Source organism: Argopecten irradians, chromosome 16 (assembly GCF_041381155.1).
Source record: "Argopecten irradians isolate NY chromosome 16, Ai_NY, whole genome shotgun sequence".
Classification (NCBI taxonomy): Eukaryota; Metazoa; Mollusca; class Bivalvia; order Pectinida; family Pectinidae; genus Argopecten; species Argopecten irradians.
This window is the reverse complement of record NC_091149.1, coordinates 33,756,759-33,767,998: the sequence shown is the minus strand read 5'-3', so window position 1 is coordinate 33,767,998 and position 11,240 is coordinate 33,756,759.

Genomic DNA, 11,240 nt, shown 5'->3' with positions numbered 1-11,240 from the left:
ACCGGGCATGCTTCAAAGCTCTCTAATTATAAATATATGCACTGCTGACAAGTAAACAAAGCTGAAGGCATCTATTTGTGGAAAGTTAAAAGAAAAATCTGGATTCAAGCACACGTGAGGAAATTTTAGCGATTTTCTTCAAAAAGTGTACCAATTTGGGTAGCGTCACGTTATATTGTTGTAAACCACCGTTTACAAGAGTAAAGAAATTACAGTGGTTTGCAACAGTGAAACGTGGAACGAAAGGATACCGTATAGCAGAGACATACTATCTAAATCTCTGGGATAGTACATCTTTGAATGTGCTTAGCTGTTGCTAGAATGTTAATTAAGCCATATCACATAATATGTACATGTATGATAATTTTAACGTCCTATTAACAGCCAGGGTCATGTAAGGACTGCATCCCATGTATGTAGTGTGTAGCGTGTGTGAAGTGCGAGTAGACTGCGGTATGTTCGTGTTGTGTCTTCTTGTATAGTGGAGCTGTTGCCCTCTTTATAGTGCTATATCACTGAAGCTTGCCGCCGAAGACACCAAGCAACACACCCCACCCGGTCACATTGTACTGACAACGGGCAAACCAGTCGTCCCACTCCCTGTATGCTGAACGCTATGCAGGAGCAGAAACTACTATTTTTAAAGACATTGGTGTGTCTCGGCCAGGGGACAGAACCCAGAACCTTCCTCACAGGGGCGAGCGCTCAACTCAAGGCCAAAAGTGAGGTGGTGTCAAGGGAGACGTTAGGAAGAACAAAGTAATTTAGGAAGAAAGAAAATATAAGATTCTAAATTTAGTCGCTTTTTACGATCATGCAATAGGTATACAATTCTAACACCCTACCTACAAGGCCGGCACATTTAAAGTCCCATTATGCTTTCACCAAACTTTGCTAAAATATATATTAACATCCCTTATGAAAGGTTCTTCATTTGGTTTCTTTCCAATGAAGATAATTACGCAATTATCAATTAGTAAAGAATTCTTAAAATAGAACGGGTTGATTTGCATAGTTAAAAATACCTCGTGTATACGTATGTTCGGTACCCGGATAGTAAACAAAAACACGCATGGCCGAGAGAGAGAGGGCAGTTTTGAGCAAACGGTGAGCAATACAATGTTCTATAATTGTTTTAGTATATGATACATATCAGACTTCACAAATTATAAATGTGTCCTGTCAAAGGTTACATATAGTTTATATAAAGCTTAATACAGAATACGTATTAATCGAAAAATAGTGGATGTAAATAGTGAAATGCGTACATGGGGTACCATATGGGGTATTTTATCGTACCAATATAAACACGTGGCCGTGTCAATTTTGGTAATGATCGGTTGATTTTAACTTTCCTCTCGTGTAATAATTTGAGATAAATACAGTATTTATCCCAAACTATATATTGATAAGTAAATATCATGATACTACTAATCTATTCATAATTTGAGAGTTAGGAGAGCACAGTATATCTAAAATACTTAGAACATATGTAAAGAGGTGGACCAATAGCTTACTATATACATGTATAACTGCTTTCTATTTCTTCTTTGGGTATCTTATTACGATATTCTTATGTCTATGAAATATGTGATAGTACATGTAGATGAAAGATTACTGGAATCGGTGCTAGTCGAGATACGTCAATCTGTATGTTGAGACATGTCTGTATTATATATATATTACTTTGCTCGTTATCAACACGGTTACTGCACATATATATATACGATAGTATACATATCGTATATTACATCTATACATATCTATTCTCAGTATTCATGTACCCAACATGTATGTGTTTGTTAGGACCCAGCACTTAATTGACATATATACCGTTGCTATTACCTCCTTTATGTTTTTTTATCAATTATACATGTAAAAATTTTCTGGTATATATTCCAACCGGGGGGCTATATACCGATACCTGTCGAGATTTCATTTCTGTATAATTAACTGATTAAATGTTTCTCGATTACGTTTCGTGTGGTTAGAAAAGGATCATCATACATTTCATCAGAGTACGCGTGTATATACATCAAGTATTGATTACCAGGTGCATGAGTCTTAATTATCGTATGGGCATTTTTAAATATACATGTATGCCTACAGTTTTATGTACACGGAACGAATTAAAGTAATCAAAGACTCGCATTTATATTCGTACAAACGTCAGTATTAGAGTGAACTAAGGGGATATAAATATTGTCAGACTATTTCATCATTAAAAAGACACAACATATATTATTTTGACCCATGATGCTACCTGGCGGACTATCAATTTCCGTCAGTACGTAATTCTTAGTACGGTATACATGTAAAAAGGAAAAGGGAATTGAAACTGAAATTTCTCTAATTTCACGAGTGTGCATTCCATTTTATGCCGAACGTGAATTATGTTTATTAGCATTCAGCCTATTTGTTTTCATAGAAAAAGTTCGATTTATGGAGCAAGTCTAAAAGATTATGCGCTAAATAAAATATGTAAGAAAAATAGGTTCGTGATACCTGCTAGGACTTTACCAGTCTTATTAAAACGGATATTTAGAAATCATTAACTGACTGTTTTTATACTTCATTTCTTAGTACTATTCAATCAAACCAAATTATTCTACATTTTGTACATGCATTCCTTTTCCTGTCCCTGGCATGCAGTGAATTATGAGATGATATGAATCACATAGGCCTACATGTGGTTCATTCACAGGTGTTTGGCTCTATAGACATTTTTCTCTCTTTATATACTGACACAGTATCACATATATATATACATATGTGTGTGTGTGTGTGTGTAGAAAAAATAGAGCCAAACATCTGTGGTTCATATACATGTATCTTTACATGTAACATAAACATAATTATGTTTCTGCATGTAGTAATTTTAAAGTTCATACTAATAATTTTATGCTACAATGTGGATTGTACTCAGTTAGTAATTCATGATCATGATCACTTGTCATGGATATATCTGATAATGCCGATACACTGGCCAAGTTTATGTTCGGTCTTCGATGGGGTAGAACATGTGGGCTTACCAGATGTATACATCGCTGTATTGTTAGACAAAGAACCAAAGTGTAAGATCTATATAGCAGGTAACGACATGGCGTGTTTGTGTTTACTTTCATTTGTTTACGAGTTTTGTCGAGCCACCCCATGGGAGGCCTCATCAGGTAACACAAACGTGTGTTCGGTTTCGATGTACATTTCAATAAAGCCAGATTAGGCCATATAGGCATCTATAAATCGTTAATACAAAATACATAAGATCAGCAAATAAAATAGTAATTATAATTTTGTTAATTGCTTGCTTTCCATTCAAGAACAAACACTTTTTAAATAGTTTTAGCCTAGTTTTATATAGAAACTACATGTAAATACATAAGTTACATGTACAACATGAATTTTAGGTCCACGCGTGGAATGCGTGGGTTCGTAACGTGCAGTCGATCGCGATCGAGCAACTTGACCGCTAAATTGTCGTTGTTTGAAGAATTGGTCTCCCTCTTCACCACGTTCCAACAGACGCATGTATGGTGGCTGATTACGGCCATCTCGTGTTGTTGTGTTGTCGCCTTGTCGTGTTGTCGCCTTGTCGAGTTGTCGCGGTCTCAAACTGCGACAACCCGAGATTTAACAGTTAAAATGTCGACTTGTCGCGTTTTTGAACCGCGACAAGTCGACAACACGACAACACGACAAGTCGACAACACGACAAGTCGACATTTCAAACACGCTAATTAGCGCGTACAGAATCTCGTGTTGTCGCGGTAAAATGTCGACTTGTCGTGTTGTCGAGTTGTCGACTTGTCGTGTTGTCGCCTTGTCGTGTTGTCGACTTGTCGTGTTGTCGTGTTGTCGACTTGTCGCGGTTCAAAAACGCGACAAGTCGACATTTTAACTGTTAAATCTCGGGTTGTCGCAGTTTGAGACCGCGACAACTCGACAAGGCGACAACACGACAAGGCGACAACACAACAACACGAGATGGCCGTAATCAGCCACCATACGCATGTGTGTTCGCTGACACGTATAAGTTTGGCGAGTTGCGTTCGCCATGCATGATGTTGAAGTTTGTTAGGGAAATCCCACTTTTTATGTGCCTACGCATGCGTACTAGATTGTTTTGGCTCTGGGGCGGAACTACGGATTTCCCCCTCTCCGAAGAGGGGTTTTCTATTGTTTTTGAAAAACATGGAAATGTTGGGCATTTTTTATTAGCGGATATTTTCATAAGGATATATGCTCTACTATTCAGCAAAGTTTGGTACTTTATGACGATATTTTTTTCACACCAAAACATAATGGGGCTTTAACCAAATACAACCTTACTTTGATCAAAGAATATTTCCAAGACAAGTTGATTGGGAATTCGAAAGAAGTAGAGCATCTTCAATATATGTAGAAGCAGGGCTTATAATTGTGATACTTTCAGAGATCGTCATCTCAACAAAAACTACCTGAACAAACTTTATGAAGCTCGTAGAGAGATACTTTTATGCACAACGTAAGATCTAGACTATCGAAATTCATCGGTGTTTGCTGAGAATTCCCCCTGTAACAGGATGTTAATAAAATAGAGTAATAATGTTACAAGGATATCATGCCTGGCATATCTACCCCTAGACAATTGTTTTCTATGATCCTAGTAATAAACTATGTTACTTGCTTTTGAAGGAAGACCTTTGCATCAGAATCTGAAGTAAACGGGGTAAGTTACTGTGTTCCTATTGATGTAAACATTTCTCGGAATCTGATGTATTTAGAACAATGGCTTTCATAACGTCCTGTTTAACAAGTGGAGCTTTGTCAGATTACAATTATTAAAAATGTGGTAGTTTCTGCTCTTGCTTAGCGCTCGACATAAAAGGAGTGGGACGACTGGTGTGGCGGTTGTCAGTATATATGCGCTGTTAGGTGTCTTTATACTTCAGTAAGATACATGTAGCACTTTCACACAAGGAAGACACCCCATTCATGGGACGACGTCCTTTAATGACCCTGGCTGTTAATAGGACGTAAACACTAAACCACACCAAATCAGATAATCAATCAATACCAACACTTTATATTTACACTTGGTAGGCTTGTTCACTATACGCAAGTACTAGCCGATTTTGTTTACCATAACTGCATGGTAACATTGAACTTTGAATTTGTGTATGAAAATGTTCTATGCAACGTAAAGGGGCTACTTTTTTTTTAAAGAAACACATGGCTTTGTTTACATTTTGACACAACATTACGTGTATATTGTTGTTTTTCATAGAATTTTAGGAAAATGTAAACAATACATATATGTTTTATATTTAGATATGATACCAACATTTTTTAAATTAACAATTGTATAAAGAAACGAGAAAAATATCCCAACCAGGGCAACGTGCAGTGCTGTCAAATGTAAACATTACCTCTGTGTCTGTGTTCATCCTACGATCGCGTCTTTGGGGTGGACGGGCGTGAGACCCTCTGGCAGAGGTCAATTATAAACATATCCTCTTGTATTTGTTCTTTGAGAATTTAATCATGTGTATTATAAAACATGCACCGCTAGTAATCCACGTATTGGCAGTTACGCGTCACCACTCAAATAGGCCTACATTGTACCCATCGAACACAAGTAAAAATGTTCCGTCTGTAGATGGGGATGGATCTAAGCGTAGATTATTTAATCACCGGGATCCCAAGGATGTAATATCGTCAAGTCAGACGACATTCTCAAACACGTTGAGCTACTTGAACATCGGTGTTTTGACAACTTCGGCAAACTCCAGTGTGTAAGCGTGCGTCAGCTTCGCCTCGCTGCAGAAAAACGGTCGTCGGGTTCACCCATGTGGCCGAGTACAAATTCTTTATGTTATTACGCTACATATTAACTTTTAGCAAAATTTAATATATATTTAAAGTTCTGATCTGATGAAATAATTTTTTTTCTGAAATTTACTTTGTTTGGCATGTTTATTTTACAATGAAATATTGAACTTTATTATCGTCGCGGATGAATAATTCTACCTTTCGTGAAGAGGCATCTTTCGCTGTTCAATTGAGTAAGCTCCTCCCACTTTTGACCGACTTTTATTGAATAATTACGTCAAATTCAAATGACGATTTTATAGCATAAAATATAAATAAAAAAGTCGTATGAGTGTAAATATAGGGATTGGATTTCGCTTTTATGTTAACCATGCTTGTATGGAGCAATTCCTCTAAGAATATATTCAATATGGGGCGCGTTATCCCTATATGAAATACGTCCGATTTTGTAGTCACACTCTTTTCTGTTGTCTGAAGATAACCATTAGTTGACGGGATATTTTAAACGAAATATAACAACAAAACGGCATGCTAGAGAGAAGGTCAGATCAAAACAATCAACTGAATATATACCAACGCAAACATTGTGGTGTGTCTCGACTAGAGGAAGGAAATGCAGTGACAAACACTCAACTATAGACCACACACGATACATTGTGGACGGAACAAGAGGAAGGAAATGTAGTGACAAACACTCAACTATAGACCACACACGATACATTGTGGACGGAACAAGAGGAAGGAAATGTAGTGACAAACACTCAACTATAGACCACACACGATACACTGTACAGAGGAAGGAAATGTAGTGACAAACACTCAACTATAGACCACACACGATACACTGTACAGAGGAAGGAAATGTAGTGACAAACACTCAACTATAGACCACACACGATACACTGTGGACAACAAGAGGAAGGAAATGTAGTGACAAACACTCAACTATAGACCACACACGATACACTGTACAGAGGAAGGAAATGTAGTGACAAACACTCAACTATAGACCACACACGATACACTGTACAGAGGAAGGAAATGTAGTGACAAACACTCAACTATAGACCACACACGATACACTGTACAGAGGAAGGAAATGTAGTGACAAACACTCAACTATAGACCACACACGATACATTGTGGACGGAACAAGAGGAAGGAAATGTAGTGACAAACACTCAACTATAGACCACACACGATACACTGTACAGAGGAAGGAAATGTAGTGACAAACACTCAACTATAGACCACACACGATACATTGTGGACGGAACAAGAGGAAGGAAATGTAGTGACAAACACTCAACTATAGACCACACACGATACACTGTACAGAGGAAGGAAATGTAGAGTGACAAACACTCAACTATAGACCACACACGATACATTGTACAGAGGAAGGAAATGTAGTGACAAACACTCAACTATAGACCACACACGATACATTGTACACGGAAAGAGGAAGGAAATGTAGTGACAAACACTCAACTATAGACCACACACGATACATTGTGGACGGAACAAGAGGAAGGAAATGTAGTGACAAACACTCAACTATAGACCACACACGATACACTGTACAGAGGAAGGAAATGTAGTGACAAACACTCAACTATAGACCACACACGATACACTGTACAGAGGAAGGAAATGTAGTGACAAACACTCAACTATAGACCACACACGATACACTGTACAGAGGAAGGAAATGTAGTGACAAACACTCAACTATAGACCACACACGATACACTGTACAGAGGAAGGAAATGTAGTGACAAACACTCAACTATAGACCACACACGATACACTGTACAGAGGAAGGAAATGTAGTGACAAACACTCAACTATAGACCACACACGATACACTGTACAGAGGAAGGAAATGTAGTGACAAACACTCAACTATAGACCACACACGATACACTGTACAGAGGAAGGAAATGTAGTGACAAACACTCAACTATAGACCACACACGATACATTGTACAGAGGAAGGAAATGTAGTGACAAACACTCAACTATAGACCACACATAGACACACACGATACACTGTACAGAGGAAGGAAATGTAGTGACAAACACTCAACTATAGACCACACACACGATACACTGTACAGAGGAAGGAAATGTGTAGTGACAAACACTCAACTATAGACCACACACGATACACTGTACAGAGGAAGGAAATGTAGTGACAAACACTCAACTATAGACCACACACGATACATTGTACAGAGGAAGGAAATGTAGTGACAAACACTCAACTATAGACCACACACGATACATTGTACAGAGGAAGGAAATGTAGTGACAAACACTCAACTATAGACCACACACGATACACTGTACAGAGGAAGGAAATGTAGTGACAAACACTCAACTATAGACCACACACGATACACTGTACAGAGGAAGGAAATGTAGTGACAAACACTCAACTATAGACCACACACGATACACTGTACAGAGGAAGGAAATGTAGTGACAAACACTCAACATATATAGACCACACACGATACACTGTAGACAAGAGGAAGGAAATGTAGTGACAAACACTCAACTATAGACCACACACGATACACTGTACAGAGGAAGGAAATGTAGTGACAAACACTCAACTATAGACCACACACGATACACTGTACAGAGGAAGGAAATGCAGTGACAAACACTCAACTATAGACCACACACGATACACTGTACAGAGGAAGGAAATGCAGTGACAAACACTCAACTATAGACCACACACGATACACTGTACAGAGGAAGGAAATGTAGTGACAAACACTCAACTATAGACCACACACGATACACTGTACAGAGGAAGGAAATGTAGTGACAAACACTCAACTATAGACCACACACGATACATTGTGGACGGAACAAGAGGAAGGAAATGTAGTGACAAACACTCAACTATAGACCACACACGATACACTGTACAGAGGAAGGAAATGTAGTGACAAACACTCAACTATAGACCACACACGATACATTGTACAGAGGAAGGAAATGTAGTGACAAACACTCAACTATAGACCACACACGATACATTGTGGACGGAACAAGAGGAAGGAAATGTAGTGACAAACACTCAACTATAGACCACACACGATACACTGTACAGAGGAAGGAAATGTAGTGACAAACACTCAACTATAGACCACACACGATACATTGTACAGAGGAAGGAAATGTAGTGACAAACACTCAACTATAGACCACACACGATACACTGTACAGAGGAAGGAAATGTAGTGACAAACACTCAACTATAGACCACACACGATACACTGTACAGAGGAAGGAAATGTAGTGACAAACACTCAACTATAGACCACACACGATACATTGTGGACGGAACAAGAGGAAGGAAATGTAGTGACAAACACTCAACTATAGACCACACACGATACACTGTACAGAGGAAGGAAATGTAGTGACAAACACTCAACTATAGACCACACACGATACACTGTACAGAGGAAGGAAATGTAGTGACAAACACTCAACTATAGACCACACACGATACATTGTGGACGGAACAAGAGGAAGGAAATGTAGTGACAAACACTCAACTATAGACCACACACGATACACTGTACAGAGGAAGGAAATGTAGTGACAAACACTCAACTATAGACCACACACGATACACTGTACAGAGGAAGGAAATGTAGTGACAAACACTCAACTATAGACCACACACGATACACTGTACAGAGGAAGGAAATGTAGTGACAAACACTCAACTATAGACCACACACGATACACTGTACAGAGGAAGGAAATGTAGTGACAAACACTCAACTATAGACCACACACGATACACTGTACAGAGGAAGGAAATGTAGTGACAAACACTCAACTATAGACCACACACGATACATTGTGGACGGAACAAGAGGAAGGAAATGTAGTGACAAACACTCAACTATAGACCACACACGATACACTGTACAGAGGAAGGAAATGTAGTGACAAACACTCAACTATAGACCACACACGATACACTGTACAGAGGAAGGAAATGTAGTGACAAACACTCAACTATAGACCACACACGATACACTGTACAGAGGAAGGAAATGTAGTGACAAACACTCAACTATAGACCACACACACGATACACTGTACAGAGGAAGGAAATGTAGTGACAAACACTCAACTATAGACCACACACGATACACTGTACAGAGGAAGGAAATGTAGTGACAAACACTCAACTATAGACCACACACGATACACTGTACAGAGGAAGGAAATGTAGTGACAAACACTCAACTATAGACCACACACGATACACTGTACAGAGGAAGGAAATGTAGTGACAAACACTCAACTATAGACCACACACGATACACTGTACAGAGGAAGGAAATGTAGTGACAAACACTCAACTATAGACCACACACGATACACTGTACAGAGGAAGGAAATGTAGTGACAAACACTCAACTATAGACCACACACGATACACTGTACAGAGGAAGGAAATGCAGTGACAAACACTCAACTATAGACCACACACGATACATTGTGGACGGGACAAGAGGAAGGAAATGCAGGTGACAAACACTCAACTATAGACCACACACGATACACTGTACAGAGGAAGGAAATGTAGTGACAAACACTCAACTATAGACCACACACGATACACTGTACAGAGGAAGGAAATGTAGTGACAAACACTCAACTATAGACCACACACGATACACTGTACAGAGGAAGGAAATGTAGTGACAAACACTCAACTATAGACCACACACGATACACTGTACAGAGGAAGGAAATGTAGTGACAAACACTCAACTATAGACCACACACGATACACTGTACAGAGGAAGGAAATGTAGTGACAAACACTCAACTATAGACCACACACGATACACTGTACAGAGGAAGGAAATGTAGTGACAAACACTCAACTATAGACCACACACGATACACTGTACAGAGGAAGGAAATGTAGTGACAAACACTCAACTATAGACCACACACGATACACTGTACAGAGGAAGGAAATGTAGTGACAAACACTCAACTATAGACCACACACGATACACTGTACAGAGGAAGGAAATGTAGTGACAAACACTCAACTATAGACCACACACGATACACTGTACAGAGGAAGGAAATGTAGTGACAAACACTCAACTATAGACCACACACGATACACTGTACAGAGGAAGGAAATGTAGTGACAAACACTCAACTATAGACCACACACGATACACTGTACAGAGGAAGGAAATGTAGTGACAAACACTCAACTATAGACCACACACGATACACTGTACAGAGGAAGGAAATGTAGTGACAAACACTCAACTATAGACCACACACGATACACTGTACAGAGGAAGGAAATGTAGTGACAAACACTCAACTATAGACCACACACGATACACTGTACAGAG